Consider the following 18,364-nt stretch of genomic DNA (forward strand, 5'->3'; position numbering starts at 1 on the left):
CTACAAGTGCAAGCATTAGAAAAGCATGAAACAAGCATAGCTGTTCAATAATTACAGTAAATTCCTTAAAAATGTGATTAAAAATAATTTTATACTTAGTTCTAAAGAGAGGCCCCCTGATTATTTCCTCTTTCAGAAGAAAATGTGCTCTATGACAAAAAACATGAGTGATAGTGCCCACCAGACATGCCCAAATGAGACTGACCTTTTTTAACCATATGCATTACCTGACACAATGCCTTACACTAAGGAAAATGAAACATACCAATTAAATTAAATTGATTATTCTGCATCCTGAGAAGCACTTCATGTTCTATGTTACAAGAGATGGTTCTTCAGTGACACTATCTTTCAGATAGCAAGACAGCTGCATGGCTACTGAATGATTCAGAACTTCTCAGAAGTGAAGTAAGTATTCCGATATTTCCTTAACAAATTTAAGTTATCTGTATATTTCAAATTCACTATTCAATCTAGGAAAGGCATGAAGGAGGGATCATGAAATCAGCTGGTGTTATAGGGCCATCTATGACAACTGCCAACCTTCACATGATGAACTGACACAGGCAATTTACATTCTACAAGATTTTAAAGTCTTTTTTTTCAATCAACTACAGTATTACTATGGATTCCTACATAAACCAGAGGTCAGTCACTGTTACAGATGTTTATAATTTGTAATTAGAGGATGACACTAGAAAAGAGAGCATCTGTCAAATATAAAGCTTAACATTTCCTACATAAGCAAAGATGATTTTCTGAAATCAAAACTGAGAGGCTATCATTTTACTGACACCAAGGTTTCAAATTTTTTTTTTTTAAACTATCTTGGTTTTAACAATAATGATAGCCTTATAATAAATAATAATTAAGATAATGATGATAATAACAACAAAACAATAATAATAACATAGGATGACAAGACTAATTTTGCCAGAGAAAACTCCCAAAGAATTTCTAAAAAATTCTCAGTCTTCTATATAATATATATTGATATGCCATTTACAATTTTTATCTCATGACTATGGTAAAAAAAGGGTCAAATGCAGAATTTAAAAAAATGAAGAAACAGTTGTACTACCTGGAACTATTCAATGCACTGATGTTATCTATTTTTGAAAAGTTATGAAAAAAACCCTATTTTAATAAATGTGGTAGAATCACTGCTTTCCTGTAAAATAGTGAACATTTATGTAAAAAACCTTCATATAACTATACAATTATGTATATTCATATTATTATTTTATAGGAAAAAAGGCATAAAAGTTACATTATAGCTTTTCTTATTTTCTTGAGAGAAAACTATTGCACATGTTTTCTCCTTATTGGAGGGGAAAAAAAAGTTACTGCCCAACCCAAAAAGCCCCAGGCTTAGGGAGCAGCACCTGCTGCAGAATCTTTGGCAGGTAAGTCCCCGAAAATTGCTGTCCATTAACTGTCTGCAACCACAGTGAAAGAGGCAAACACTGCTGGGGTTGGAAGGGGTGTGGTGTGTGCAAAAAACTGTCAGGTGCACTGGACAGCACTTGTCTCAGAGTTCAGGCACTGTGACATTCCTTGGGAAATATAAAACACTGGCCCAGGAATTAAATGATGAATTTATCATCTCTTCTTTTCTCCTTGAAAGAAATAAATATGGTTCTGAGAGCAAATGCTTTTTGGACAGGTACTGAAGTTGTGTCATTAAGAGATATTCCTGACTAGGATGACTTCCAGCTTTCCCTCCATATTGCCTTTGTAGATCAACAATAACTGTTTGAAGTTTAGTCACACATGTTTTGCTTATTTAATGTTAAATGAAAAAGCAGAGCAAAGGTTTCAAAAAATTGGAAGTGAAATTAATTCTGTTTACTCACGCCATCATCACACAAAAAAGTAAATATGGGCATTGTTGGTTACAGAGCAGTAATATTGTAAGTAGCCAGTAGAGACTACATTTTATAGCTTGCTATTTTTAGAAACACGGATCCTCTGCTATGGTGTACCATATTAATGAGTTTGTTAGTAACTCCTCCAGATGCAATATCAATCTGACACGCATCCCTGGTTCTTAATTATAAAAGTTATTGGCTACACTCTTTCAGATAAAGGGGAGAAATGCAAAAAAAAAAAAAAAACCAAACCAAAACAACCCAAACATTTAAATAAAAGCTAGAAGTATAGTTAGGAGACAAAAACAACAGACAACTGTGTAAGAATATCTGGTTGGAAATAAAATAAAGGTATTATAAAATAGGACAAAAGAAGTGAAAGCAGAATAAATATTAACTATTGGAAAGACATTTTAGAACTTTAACATTGGTCAGAGAAAAGGAAAACTTACTGAAAAGGCTCAAAAGATATCAAAGATTTTAAACAACAAAGGAAAACCAAAACCAACCAACTAACCAAGCAATCCAAACAAGTAAAGCAAATGAAAACTAATAATTTAAATATAAGACATTCCTGAACTGGTTGAGAGAGGGTTGAAAGGATTTGATAAGTCCCCTGGTTGCTGAAGCCATTCTGCAAATTCCCCTATCCCTCATTCTGCTTTTTGGTCCTGAGCCAAGTCCTTCTGGCTCCTCCCACCTTGTTTTTGTTACTCAGGTTATCACCGTATTTGATCCAGCTTGAATTTATTCTTTAAAACACATGAAAGAAAAGTTTACACAATATTTAGGATTAATGAAGTGGAATTTATCAACAAATCCATATCTTTTCCTGAAAGACTTCAGTCATTACATCTGTACAATGCAATGGCCATTTTCACACAGATCTCATCTGGTTCCTCACAGTTGCCCTGTAAATGACAGGTCCACACAACTTTCTTCTACTCTGCTCTTTCCAGTAGATTGCTTCTCAGCTTCAAGTATAATTTCTTGCTCTTAACCAAGTATAAGAACTTTTTTCATATCACTTTTACTGTGCCAGGCTTTAAGGTTATCCAATTCCAATCTTTAAAAAAGTTTGCTTCCCAGGTGATCTTTGGAGAGCTTCAATAATAACTCTTTCTCAAACTGCTATTTTCCTGTTTCATTGAACCTGTATCATCTCCCCTTCATCCAGATCCTTATTCATTTTACCACTACTAACTCCCATGATTTTATCTGCCTAAACAGAATCTAATATGCAAACATCCCAAGTGCTTTTCTCAAAATTATGAAAACACTTTTTTTCTCAATGCTTCTCTTTATCTAGAATCTATGCTACAAACCTTCTTTTGTCTGTCCTTTGGTTAAAATTAGATAAAATTGTAAATAGTTTGTCTATTATAATTTTTAAGTACTTTCTAATATAAATATATTGGTGATATCTTTTAGAAATATCTTTAGATCTTACTGAAATCAAATGCAAAATGACATCAACTGAATCAAGAAATACTGCAAATGATGATCAGTTAGATTAGAATGCAATTGCTTCAATTTTCTCAGTTCAACCAAAATGTAGTCATTAAACTGAGAAAGGTAGGGAAAAGGAGTTTTCAAAGCTGACACGTTGCAAAAATATTCCAACAGCAATACAGATAAACAAATAATGGAACCTTATTCTAAGCATTGTTGTTTTCAAGAGTCCTACATCTTGGGTTGTCCTTCTTAGTATGAGTTAAGTTTTATCAAAATTCTTGTGAGTTAACAGATAAAATTATATCATTGCACTTTTAAAACAGAGTGGGGCAGCAGGGCTCTGTTAAGGCAAAAAAGATAGTGACAGCTGTACAGTGCTTTGACCAACAATTCTCTTTTCTTAGTCATAAGTACATTGGGTCAATGGGCATAACATGGAACAGTCTCATGGTTTAAATTTAGTACTTTTAGGGAAAGAGTTGTTATATTTGGATTTGAGTTTTCTGAAGAAGTTAAAGAATAAATAGTAAAAGCAGGGCTAATTCAGTTCTTTCCCTATACATGAAAAAATCCAATCTCCAACTCCTTTGATGGCCCAAATGGCCTGTAGGGAACTGTACAGAATCATAAAAGCCATTTGTGGTCTTAGAATACCAAGTCAGGATACCAGGAAGAGAAACACTCAAGTATATGAATTTATTGAGGCTAGATAGTTCCTTACTGTCTCTTAGGACGAGTAAAGAAAAAAACACAATATCACTCTGAAAAAAAGGTTTTAAAAGCTAAAAAGTACAAGAAGAGATTACATTTGTAGTCTCTGTATCACTTTATAATTTATTGTGTCATTAACGGGAGGAAGGGAGGAAGTTCTTTCTCAACTGTAGACTTTCTTGGTTAATTTAATACCATTAACAAATGTGCAATTTGAACCTTCTCATTTGTTTCCATAAGTTCTGTGTATTTATTCAAAGCAGCCACAATATCCTTCCAAGTCTAAACTAATGAACATTATGCCAAATGGTCCCACTATTTCAAATTAAGACCACATCAAGCCTGTATTTATTTTGTTTGCCTATTTCAAACCTAATTTAAAATAAAACCACTTTTAAAAGCAAGCAAAAAGCCTTTTGTGTATGAACTACAGTAAGCTCTGTACTTAATGCATAACATTACTTAGTGGCTTGAATTAGGTGAAATGCAGCTAGGTAATGTGCCTTTTACTCTTCTGGCATTGATCCCACTTTCCTTAAAATGATGTAACAAAGGCATTTTCATCAGTGTCATTTTGCTGTTCTTTTACAGCAATTTTAAAATCAGCACACATCACCATTAGCATGACTAATTTTGTCATTATCTGCTGTATATTCTGCTTTGAACTCGTTGTAAACATATTATTCACATATTTAGTAGAATGTTTCAGTATGAAAAGTATTGGTTCATGAGTGCCTGTTCTCAGAGATCTTATGCCAGTTAGTAAGTCTTTCTGTTTCCAAAATCCATTTAAAAACACACACACAAACATGCCAAAAAAACCCCCCAAAACCCTAAAATCAAAACAACAACAAAAACCCTAAAAACAAACAAACAAAAAAACATAAATAACTTTTTCATGACTCCTTAACGTTTTAGCTGCAGAGCTTGGATTGAAATTCAGGCAGTAATGTTACAAAAAGCTGAAAGCTCTAAATGTTATAATTATCACTTATTCGTCTTTTGTTGTCACTAACAAGAGACTTGAAAAACATTTTTTTGTTCAATATAAAATACTGTAATAGCTGCTGCTTTTAGCAAGCCCTGTAGAAACCAATTCCATGAAAAAAATTATCAGAGAACAGGAAAGGAAAGACAATAACTTCTGCATTTATTTATAGTACTAGCAAAATTAATAGACAGAGATTGGTACAGCATCCTAGGAAATATTTAATTTGTGGGAGAACTTAAAGATTCTCACATTTGTCTGAAAGACAAACGTGAACCACAAGGTTTCTGTTTCACAATAAGACAGTATATTTTATTCAAATATCTAGAAACATTGAGTGCTTCCAGCTTAAAAAGCATAAAGGATAAAGCAGAATATATCCACTGTCCTCTTGCTTCAGTGAATTTAGCATCAAATTCTTTTATTACTCAAACAGCTTTCATCTTCAATTTTTTAGGACCAAAAATGACTAGAGAAGCAAATATCTTTAAATAAAATTATTAAAAATAGATTGAAATAAATTTGCTAAATAATTTACAGATTATTATATTTATGAGAAGTTTATAGATGTGTGTGCTTAGTGCTTACCAGTGACGCAAAGTTCTGTTATTTAATGGTTCTTTGAAGAAGAAGAATGACTGTAGACTGTGACTAAGAAGTAGCTGAAAGACTTTTGGATTAATGGGCTGCAAGTTCATTTGTCAAGTGAGGAACACTGAAGTGATGACAAGCAGTTTTATCAACTCTGTCCCCTCCAGCAGAGAAAAATTCAAATCAATGATTAGGAATTCTTTGCAAAGCAACTAAGAGCAAACAAAACCCAAAATAATCTTGCTCCATCATTTGTAGGCATGAATGCTATATGCAGCTCTGCGTCCTCTGCATGGTAGGTAAAAGCTTAGAGGAAAGATAAGAGTGATCAAGGCATGGAGCAGTTTAAATAAATATTTAAAAACTCAGAAAGGCTTGAATTTTTATTTTTAAAAAACTAATGATGCAGAGAGCTTTGATAGAAGTCAGCAAAATCATGAATGCTGGAAAAGCATTTCCATGACAGCACAATGGCTTATTGTTTCTTTTAACACTGGAAAGTCATCAAAATAACTGAGAGGCCAGGTTCAAAATGAAGGACAGTAGCTTGAAGTGATATATCTGAAAGAAAAAAATCTTTTCCAAAGGTTATTATAGATTCCAGAAGATTACATGTGCCAATCATACAAACACTTGGGAGAAATTATAATGATATTATTTTTACACTTCTCTAAACATAAACTCAAGTTCATGGTTGAAAAAGCATTGGACTGGCTGGATCTGGGACCAATACAGTTGGTTTTATAGTGTTAAGGCATATTTCTTAATTCTACATGGAAATCACCCCAGAAATGGGATTTTAAAGTTTTCTTTACAGAAAGAAATCTTTAAGTGTTAGTTCATTTAATAAATTAAGTGAACATAATTTAAGGTAATTTAACATTTTTAATGAAACAAGTGAATCAACTGCAATGCAGTTGAATTAATAATCAGTGTGTATTATCTCTTGAAAATAATTTTACCCCCTTGATATTTTTAATTGATTTTAATGGTATTTTCTGTGAATATCATTGCTCACACATTATGCATTTTAACTTTTTAAAAATATTAATAATGGCAATCATTATTAAAATCAGCAATTATTACCTTTTGTTAATTTCAAGTTCATGAGCTGATCAAGCTAAAAGAAAATTTCCAAGCTCATTATACGTGTGTTTTAAATTTACTTCTTACTTTAATTTAAGTAATTTAATTTATGTCCGTTGACTCAAACTTCTCCTCAAGACCCTGTGTTTTGCACAGATGTGCACAAAAGCCATATGTATTAGTTCTTGCCTTATATTCTTGTATCCATATTACAGGAATATTGAGCATGTTTTGAAAAGTATCACTATTGCAATTGTTAAGGATATTTACAACAGTGTGGATAAAGGGTCTACCCTACAAACTATGTTGCTCTGAGAACCCTGTGAAGTTGAATTCAGTTGTTATGAGAACTTTGGAAGCCTAAGGGAAAAGCCAGGCCAAGAAAGTCAACTCCTGATCTGTACAGCTTCAATGTCTTCCATTGCAAGGGAAATCAGCAATCCACTCCCATAATGTCGACAGCCTGTTCCTCACAGACTATTTATGAGGCATAAGCAAAACAATCCAAACTTTGCATATCCTGATTGATAGACTAGCTCTTTCTCCTCATGAAGAAAAAGGAATTCCAGCTTTTATGCATTTAAATCCCTTGAAGAGAGAGTAAACGAAGTGGCAAATATTAAGTCTCTCTCCCTCCTGTCTCTACTATCATCTCAGTGGACTGAAACTGCCTGCCCAAACTTAACATATCCTCTCAGTATGTTCTGTAACTGATTTCACGCACCATTCAGTGAATCCTAAGGGAAATTTCAAAGTTATTGTGATGGGTTAAAATTCGATTTGATGCGTGCTACTGGAATTGCTGATCTGAAAGTAGTCAGATGTGGTATCCTAGGTTTATGTGCATATAAACTTGCAACTTTTATAGATTCAATATCCCAACTTAGACAACAACATATTTCTGGCCTATAAAGTTGCTGCAAAAGTTAATTATAAATTATGCTTAGAAAAGAATCTCTGAGTAAATGAAGTAATAATTTTTGGTTAATCTATTCCCATTTTTAGACTTAGATCCCATTTCAAAGGTTACACCTAAGACTAGCAAGATATAGTTAAAAACACTTGTATATAAAAATATTTAAAAAATAACAGAAACCACAACAGTCCAGAAAATATGATAAATTCTCTCAAATAAAATGATACATTACTGTTTAAGAAAATATGCCAAACTACAAATTCCAATCATACCTGTCCTGATATGTGATATCACATTGACAGTGATGATCGTATCTGTAGACACACATGAATAATGACTGTGCATCCATAGCATTTCAACATTTTCTAACACATTTTCTTAAACACAGTTGTTCTTGCAACAATAGCTACTTTTAAAAAATGTATTAAAAAAATGAATTTTTAAAAAAAAATTAAGATAAGAGGAGAGCATATGCCAAAAATGACCTGTGCAAAAATAAAGCAGAAACAAAAATCCAGTGGATCATAGAGCAGTACTATCACGTGTACTTCAAATGAGTTAAATTAGAACTTAAAAAAACCTCATGGACTTGCAACAAATTTTCTCATTTAGTGTCCAACACTTAACACTTTACACTTATATTCCTTGTAATTTCAACAGAAAATTCGTGTCTTTGTTCAGAATATGGAGAATGACTCTCCACAACAACACTGACATTGTCACTAAAAAATACTGCCTGTGTTTGAGTTTCAGATATTTTCTTTTAAAATCAAAAAATAATTCTTTCTATGCTAGTGTATTTTTAATAACAACCATTGCAATATTGGACTGTGTCAGTTTAAAAAAAAATAACAGCAGAAAGCATATCAGGTATTGATGCAACATGGATGGGATGGTAAATTTAGTCTCAGCACTTTTTGGGGCATATCAGTGCTTAATTTTCTCAAGCTAGTATTTTTAGGTGCACAAAGCTGAACTTCAAATCTTCCAAAATTTGTTGTGCTGAGTCTTTGCAATGGTAATGAGAAAGGTATTTAAGATGTTCAAAAGAGGAAAAGAAATGCAGAAGAGAGTGAGAAAAGGCATATAGAAAAATATACTAATTGAAAAAAACTTTGGAAGTTACTTAGGTTGAATAAATTTTTCCATTTCATAACTAACATGACATATTCTTTTTTTTTTTGAGAAGGAGCATTGCTCATTTTTGCCAAATGTAATGCACCATTTCCAAAACACTTCTCTAGTTTTGCTGATAACATCACATCAACACCAACTTATGCACATGACCAAGTTTCAGAAAAGCTTCAATTTGATACTTCTATGCATGCTGTCAGCTTCTGTGCATTTCACCAACTCCTCTGGGACATGTTTCTGTGCACTAGAAATTATCTACACCAAAAATACGTATTTTAAAACATATTTTAACATTTTTTTCTTCTGGATTTGCTGACTACTAGAGTGACTGATCACATGGAAAAAAAGTAAAAAAAAAATGATGACTTGCTACAGTTACTGTAAATGTATTCATTAACTTTAAACCCTAAACTGGGTATGCCATTGATCTTGCATTATGGTCATATATGTGATTGCACAGATATCACTGTCTTCAAATTATGATTATATTTAGTCAGTAAGGGAGAAAATGTTCAGGAAAATGTCTTCATTTTCCTTATTTTCTTAGTTATGTTCCTTCAGTTAAATATCAGTGTGGTTTGGCTTGTTTCAAAAACAATATTCATACCATTGGATTTATTCATTTGAGTTTTGGATAATTTATAAATTTAGTATCTTATGTTTCAGTTTTGGAATGATGTAGACAGAAACAAGTACTACAAAGAGATCATTCTGCTGAAAAGAACACTGAATGTTCCTCTGATGTACCAGAATATGTAATGAGTGGTAACAAAAACTTGACAGAATAGTGAGGAAGAAATGCAATGAGGCCAGATCAAGCTACAGATTTCCAAAATTGGGATGTACTTGCAGCTGTGAGCAGCCTAAGCAAGGCTTCTAAATAGCCCAACTAAAGTGGAATTCATCACAGTGGATAAAACTCTTAAAACCAGAATACTTCTCCCCATAGAAATATTTAAAAAATACTTATTTCATGTCATCTGTTCCATTCAAAAGAATAAAAGATTATTTTTCACTAATAGCTTAAAAAAACATCTCTCTTCAAGTAAAAAAGAAAGAACATATGAAAATGATACTTCATAGAATGAAAACCAGGAGGTTGACAGCCAATGACCTCAGTGTTTATCTGCGAATCAATAATCTCAGCTATTTGTATATGTACACAACCTCACGAGACTGTTACATCTAAAATCAGTGTTTTGACAACTTCTCTGATTTACTTGCATTTAAAAGCTGTTAATAAATCTTTGCTTTTTCTTCTAGCTGCTTTCCCAGCTATACAGAATGTCAGATGCATTTAGAATAGTCTGTGCTTTTTTCTTTCCCTCCCCCCACCCCTTCATTTCATCTCTTCTTATTCTCATCTTTTATTTCTGCCCAGTCCTACTTCCCCTTTTGTTTTTCTACCTTACTTTTTACATCCACTGATCCTGTTAGATCTTCTAGTCCCTTCTTAAATACATTCAGATGTACTATTTATGCAATAGCTCTAGATACTGCAGCGAGCATCAGCTGGCTTTTGGCACATCTGGAACTGACTTGGCTTCATCACTGGGTGAGGGAGGGGAGGAGGGTTCACAGCTGTACCTTGTGGCTTGGCAGCACAACTTGGTGTGCTAACCCATTCATTAGAGCTTGCAGGTATGCACCCTTACCACTTCCTGCCTGAATTCTGGGAAAGATCTGTCTGTTCCCAAATGCACATCTCCTCCTGTATGGCAAGTGGGAGCTCCAGTGTTCTAGTAAGTATGCCAGTCTGGACAACAGGGAGAACATGACAGTGAGCACTTTATTTTTCACCCAACAATTTATCTGCAATATTTTTTTCAGATTTAAATCTTGATCTAAGCAGAAAAGCACCCTTTAGAAGATACTACCAGAGTATAACTTGCTGTCAGAATAGGAGGAGCATGTACAAATAAATAAATACAAATATATTAACCAGATTGTCTTCTATTGCTACTCACTTTTCAGTTTGTTCTAAGATAAGAAAAAAAATTTTTTTCAAAGCACCAATCACAAATATAAATGTTAGCCAATATAAATTGATACTAGAAACTATTCAGACTTTTCCATAGGTGTATAAAATACATAACAATATTTGCAATTATGTCTCTCTATGTATGTCCTGTAGAAGTCATCTTCTATGGACCCAGTCACCGTGTGTCACCATGACTTTTAAACCTTTATAAAACAAAGATTCTAGAAACCACCTCTTAGATCACTCTTTTCAGATTTCCCTGCATAGCTTTTTGACAAACCTGGAACAGCATTCAGCTGTCTACAGTGTCAAGTCCTGTCATCTCTGGAACACTTAGCTGAAATATGAGCTTTCCCACCATCCCATCCAAGACTGCACAGTTTCACGGTTTATTTTTTCAGTCATTCACAGAACATGCCAATGCATATTGCAGATGTATATTTAAACTTTAAGATGAAGTTTTCACAAAGTTTTAGAAAATCAAACTCCAGATCACTCTTTTCTTGACAATCCCTCAAAATCTGGACTTATGGTGCTGAGCCATCACATCAAGCTTCAGATACAGGCAGACACATCTTCTGAAATATAAAAATTCCTATTCAATGTCTGCTCATACATTCCTGATATGGAAAAATGCTTCTTCTGGGTAACACTTTTCACGAAGAATGATTGCAGACAAATGACAAAAGGAAAGAGGATGTGTTGGAATGGGACATTACACACAAGGCCACCCTAATCAGATAAATAAATCCATCTGGTCAGAACAAAAGTATAACTGTAACTGATAGTGGCCAACAGCAAATGCACAAGGAAGCAACCACCAGGTAAGCATATAGTGATAATATTGTTTTAGCACCCATCAGTACCAAATTGCCTGGTCAGAGGCAGTTTATGATGGTGACACCAGCATAATGAGTCAGGAGAGAAAACTCTCCTGGAAGAAAAGGAATATAGATGAGCATTAGCTGGCCTGTTAGCTGAAGACCTCAGCAATTCCACTGCTTTAATCTAAAGAATACCTTAATTTGGAATGGAGGGATTATTTTTCAATGAAGAAGGAAAATAAAGTCCTGTCATCATGTTTTACACTAAGGTGATGTTGAAGAAGAAAACAAAACCAACCCCAAAAAATATATACCAAATCAAATTACCAAAATGACTACCTTTTTTCTTGTAAAAATGTAAAAAAATGTACATCTCAGATATTAATTCATTATGACTCCTAAACTGAAAACTCTTGAGTTGTTCAACTCATTGAAAATAATATTGATTTCTGTGTTTTAAATCTGAAAAATGTACACCTTTTCTATTGATAGAGATTAAACGACTGCTGTCAGAGGAAAACAATAGTAGTAATTATAATAACAACACATTTATGCATTTAATCCATATAAGCACAAATGTAAAGGATGAAGTTCTGGTATACATGTATCTTCTCATACATATAGAAAGCTTACTTATGAATTACTTCATAATAAAATGAAATATATTAAATAAAGGCAGTATTTTATAGGATTAAATAGGACCAGGAAAATGAAAAACCTCTTGGAAGTTCTATACAAAATTTAGAAAATTGAATTAGAATTTTTATTAAATAAAAAAAATTAGAAGCTTTTTTATAATAAAAACTACATTTCAGTCATTTTGATTTCGACAGACACTCTCACCCCTGCAAACTGTAACATATTTTTTAAACATGGATTTCAAGTTCTACACTCAGTTTCTTTGGCTTCTTCAAGCTGATTCTACTCACTTTCTTGGGCTGCTTACACCAAAATATGTAGCTTGTTTCAACTATTACACAACTCCCATCTGTTTGTTGTCTACTAAGAAGTTCACCTCAGTTTGTACACGTTCTATCACTTTTTGCCAACTTCACGGAACATCACCATTTGCATTCATTTTCTCAGTCCCCATCTTTCAGGGAGAGAGAGATTTTCCCTAGGTCCCCTGTTACTCATCTGGCAGACAAAAGACCAGATATTCTCCACAAGCTGTATCAGCAGTGAGATATAAACTAAAATTCTGCCAAAAATTCAGTCACTACAAATCAGTTTGTCTATCCTTAATCTCACTTTTGATCTAAATCTGCGATGGATGAGCAAAACAATTTATGAACAAAAGACCTGATATTAAAGACAATTTTTAATAGTAGACTATATTCAGTTTCTACTTTGGATACTTTCAACAGCTTTTAATTTTCAGGAGCATACAAAGCTCCAGCTGTTGTGAAAGCTGCTGATTAGCAAGCATAAACTACTGACAACAGACTCTCTTTTCTTAACCTTCACAAATGTCTCTGACACAACTTTGCCCTTATGTTCTACGTGAATGAAATATAATTGAATTTCATGTAGAAAATGTAGTTCTAGGTAAACAATAATAGGGTTAAAAGGTGATGTTGAAAAAAGCCAAGAATGAAACAAACACTCCCACCTTCAGGACAAATTCAGCTCTAAAAGACACGTCACACTGACTTTAAAAGACACCTCACACTTAGGTTTTATTATCAGCTATATTCATCGACAACCACTGATAACACTTTTCTTTAAAATGTCTTTAAAACCTTAAGATACAAATAATAAACCATGATGACTGACTACTTTCAAACAAAGATATTTCCATTTGGAGCATTCACAAGAGGTTTATAATACCAATAAACATAAGGGAGGATTATACACTACATTTTCTAAATCCTCACAGGAATTCTAATGAGGAATAAAGCCAATTATGAATTATTATAAGATGAATTGTGAATGTTTAGCACATCACTAGCACAAGGTTCACCCAGTACTGGAAATTAGCAATGACAAAAAAAAGAATGCCATAAAGTTGAAAATATTTTTTTTCATTAAAACAGTTGCACACTTAAGTATTCATGAATGGTGCTATATGACAAAACTACATGGTAATTTTTGAACTCTGAATAAATCCGTTTAAATTATGCACCCTGTGGTGATAGCAAATTCAGATACAGAGACTGATAAAGAATGAACTATAATTTTATAAAAAAAAATTAAAAATACAATGCTAGCAAATTTGCAGCCTGTAAAGACAGACTGGGGCTGACATCAGAGGACTTCCTAGAGAAGTGAAAAAGCTGTATCTATTCAGCTTTGTGAAGGGAACACTTAGCAGACTATACCCATGAATTTAAGCCTGAACTGGTTTCTACTATGAAATGATGAGCAATATGGTCAATACAACAGTAGTGAACATCATTTACTCTAGCCAGGCTTTGACTCACTCAGAGCACTGCTGAACCCCACTTAGGCAGGTGTGGAGAGCATGAGTGAACTGCAAGTTACCCTGCCTTCAGGCTCAAAGGATCAGCATTTCACAGACTAAAGGTCAGCTTACTACAAGTGGTTTCAATAATGTTTCATGTTTTCATTAGTGATTTGGCTGATAGGACAAAATGAACCCTCAGAAATCTTGCAGCTGTCACCAAATTCAGAGGATCAGGAAGCAGAATTTATAAAGTTCCCTCTGCAGGACAATGCAAGATTGTCCTACAGAGGGAACTTTATAAACAGAAGGAATGGGCTGAAAAGCTGTGAAATTCTACCAAGACAAATGAAAAATCTTACACTTGGGACAGAGTAAGTCCATGTCAAAACACAGGGATTCAGCTGGCTAGAAATCAGCTTTGCACACAAGGATTCAGGTAGACCACAAATAGAACATGAATAAAGGAGTTTGGACAAATGCCTGAAATTCTCCTCTGACGTGTTCCGTACCTCAATAATCCCAGTTCTGAAGTAGTCTGTGAAAAATCTGAATTATTAATGCTAGTGGTTAGGGTTGCAAAAGGCAAAGGTGATCCAGTCTGTGATGCCCAGATGGATTTCTGAAAAGCTCTTAACAGTATCCCTCAAGTCTTCATCAAGAGCTTTGAAGAGACAGCCACATGTTTTACAAACTCTGCCAGCATGACTTCACATCCCAGTGTGAGTCCAGGGAGCAGTAATAGTGACAACACGTACTAGAGGCATGGGAAGGGAGCCAAAGGAAGGTTAAACTGTCCAAGTGATCAACAGGCCCAGCTTCCCAGCATGATACTGTTCTTTATTTAGATACCATTTCATTTGCACAAAGTACAGCTTCAGTTTACTCCAGTTTCATCTAAGACTACCCAGAACCTCTGCACATGCATCCCTTATCTAGAACATGAGGAATTTGCAATCATGTCCAGCTAAACAATTAATCTAAACTGAATAAACTATTAGTCTGATGTATTGTGCTAGTTAGGAGCTTTGACTCAAAAGTAACAGCAATTTTTCCAACATAAAACACTATTTTTTTTACCATTAGTTTTCTCTTTTTTCTTATTTTAATTATCTGTCTTGTTCACTAAACACTGTTCAGCACCAGTAGTAAGAGACACAGAAGTTTTAACAGACAAAAGCTATTTTTTCACTTTACTTATGAGTCATTCTCCATTCTCTTAATCAAATGAGACAGAACACCAAGGCATGTGAGCAAAGATAATTAAAATTTCATAATGCAGTAACAAAAAGTCAAATTGAGACAAACTTCTTTTAATACCTTAATTTAAAGACTTTAAATATAAATTATAATAAAAAGAAGATATCAGTAAAAATCCCACCATCTAGCATTAGTGAAAGCCCAGCTTACATGGATTTAAATCTTCAGAGTATACGAATATCCAAATTGATCTAAATAACTGGAGACCCAAGAGCTGCCACAGCCTCTCATCTTTCCACAAGCATTGTTAACTATTTCTGCTGGGGACTCCCCAGTTATTTGGTGCTGGCCAAGAGAACTGACCAAAGATCATGCCTTTCAGATTCAGGTTCTGTCAATCATAGCCTCTTCTACATCTTTTTGTTTAGCAAATTTCTTTCACTCTATCCATCACTGTATCAAACTGCCTCCCCGTGTAATTTGTCTCCTCAGCAACTCTTGCCACCAGTGCTATCATCATTTACCTACTTTCTAGCTGCTGTCAAAGAAACTAATTTAAATTAATGATATCTCAGTGACTAACACATGACCTCAGAAAAACTTACTAGTCAAATGCTCAAAGTGGGTCCACTGTGGCGTATAAAGAAATCCAAAATGTCTTGTTTAGTTAGAATAATTCACATTTCCTGCTGGAGATTGCTGTGGATTAGATCATGCAAACTATGTGTCGCACTCAGCTCTTTTATCTAAAGTAGTTGATTTAAAGCTAACTCAGCTCTTTTTCATTAACTTGTAGCATAAATATTCAGTGCTTGACCTATACATTATCCAAAAAGCAATGAGTTTTTGCCATTCCTTTTTTTCAATGGGATCTATTAAAGCATAGGGAAGCAAAGGACATAATACCTCAAATATTATCAAATGCCTTCTCTCTGCTAGCCAAAAAAAATTTCTTCATATACAAAAATTCCATCATTTTAGAAATTTGAAAGTACTTTAAGGTAAATGTGATCAGAGAATGTTTCCTTATTCTGCTTTTCAGATTAACAATTGAATGGTTAAAATGAATCTCAAAACGTCTGCAAACCTAAACCACCCTTTTGCAATGAAGTCATAATGATGAACAAGTTAAAAAAACCAAAAATACAGGCATGGAACAAACTTTTTCTATAAGCCATACTTTTACTTTATATTGTAAAAGTATATAGATGGCAATAACATAAGAAAAATGGAATTTGGGTAAGAACAGCCAGTAATGTGCATTAGGAATAACACATAATTAAAAAGACATCTAGTCCATTACTCCTTATAATGTTTTCTAGTTTTCTCTTGAAATGAAATTTCACAGAAAATGAAGTTGGGTGTTAAACACAGCTTTCTTATCCAGAGAACATGGAAGTGTTAATTCACTGAAGTAAGAGTGATAATTGGTTTTGACCTTGTTTGTTGTAGAATATGTTGCTGAATTTGTCTAAACAAAAACAGGAGTTTATGCAAAAATCAATTTCTGTATGCTTATTGTATTTGCACATGACTAGTTCAAGTAAAATCATTTTATCTAAATGTTAGGAGTTAGCATAAATATTTTCAAGTAATTTTACTAGTATAGATCCAAATTTAATGCTCCTGTTATTGCAAATACAGATGATGAACACCAATACTGCACATTTGCTGTTGCCTAAAATGAAACACTTAAAATGCTTCAATCTATGAAGTATTTCTGGAACTAATCAATAATGAAATGGGAATTTTAAGAGGATAGTTGACAGCCCTGGTAATTCACAGTTTTATGCATGAAGCTCTCAGTTTATAAATGTAATAATTTGCCAATTTTATTTATTGTGTACCTTCATTTCACTTTCAAATTTCAAGGCTTTTTTCCCAGAATGGTAATAGAACTTCTAAACATTTTAGATCTCTGAACCTGTCCTGAGTTTTATAATAACCAAATTTTGTAAAAACCATCTTCTCATCCAGTTCTGTCAGGAGAACGAGAAGCCAGTATTCTAAAATAGTAATTCAGGATTAAATTAGCTGAACTGTGAATATGGTTAGAAAGCCTAAAGCATAGCAGAACTACTATATTTCCACATAAAAAGAAGGGGTCCATGCAACTGTTATTCAATACTTCCCTGAAATCATCACACTAGAGTTATGAAGCAGCTCCTTACAGAAATCTTTAACATAGAAACAAGAATAAATGAAAGCTGTTTTAGCATGAAAGAGGTTCTGAAAAATCCATCAGCTGGCTGAAGTGCCTATTTACATTTAGAGGGGAAAAAGAAAGCAAGCAGAACTCAAGGTAGGCTCTGTTACCTGACTGTACAGAGCCTCCTAATTTTTGTTATTTGCTGAGGACAGTTTTACTCCTCATAAGACCAGATGCTTGTGCAAAGGACCAAGACTTCTTCTGGAGCTCAGTGAAATATTCTGAGAACAAGGACTGTGGATATTCTGCTCTCAGCTTTGCATATCCTGTAATGTTTCCCCAAGATCAAAGCAGGCAATGGGCTCTGCATCTAAGGAGATCAGCATAAAGGTTAAAGTACCACCTAAAGACAGATGGGATTAATCTGTCACTCTTAGCACTTCAGTCCTGTATCATACAGTACTACTCACGGTATTTTCTACCCTTTCTCAGACACCGGCTTTTGAAATCTATTGGAAGGTCTCTTATGAAGAAAAGTCACCACTGGAGTTGCACCTGGACCTCCACTGAAACTCACGTTGTTCAACATCATCCAGGAGAAGTGGAAAGAAAATAAAGTGATAAATTTTTCTGGGACCGAATGTCTTGAGAACATCTTATTGAGTAGTTTAGGTAGCAAACATAAAAGCTGATTTGCTTTAAGACCTTATCTATGATACTGGCACGCGAAATTCAATATACTTAATTCATTATGGAAAGTATCGCATGAAGGAAATTTAAGAAGTTTCAAACCTTGTTTACAGAATGATAGGCTCTCGACTAGTTAGCACTGCTCAGGTATTGAGCACACAGGCATTAGAATACACCTTGCAGTTTTATAAAAACATCTACTCATTCCTGGCAATATGACAATAAAAGGAATTATTAGGTAAAGACCAGTACTCAGAAAAAAAAAAATCCTATGGCTCTGTTGCCTGACCAACTTGACTGTTTGCTTCATGTCCCTGCCTCTGTAATAAACTTCCAGTAAAACTTGAAAAAGAACAGAGAAACA

The 18,364-nt window shown here is 34.0% G+C and overlaps 1 protein-coding gene across 4 annotated transcripts in view; it reads right to left on the minus strand.

The window, feature by feature from the left end:
* The window catches only part of FSTL5 (follistatin like 5), a 270,900-nt gene that overhangs the window by 86,210 nt on the left and 166,326 nt on the right, over nt 1-18,364 (minus strand). The gene's annotated exons all lie outside the window — the stretch shown is intronic.

Source organism: Agelaius phoeniceus, chromosome 4, assembly GCF_051311805.1.
Source record: "Agelaius phoeniceus isolate bAgePho1 chromosome 4, bAgePho1.hap1, whole genome shotgun sequence".
NCBI classification, from domain to species: domain Eukaryota; kingdom Metazoa; phylum Chordata; class Aves; order Passeriformes; family Icteridae; genus Agelaius; species Agelaius phoeniceus.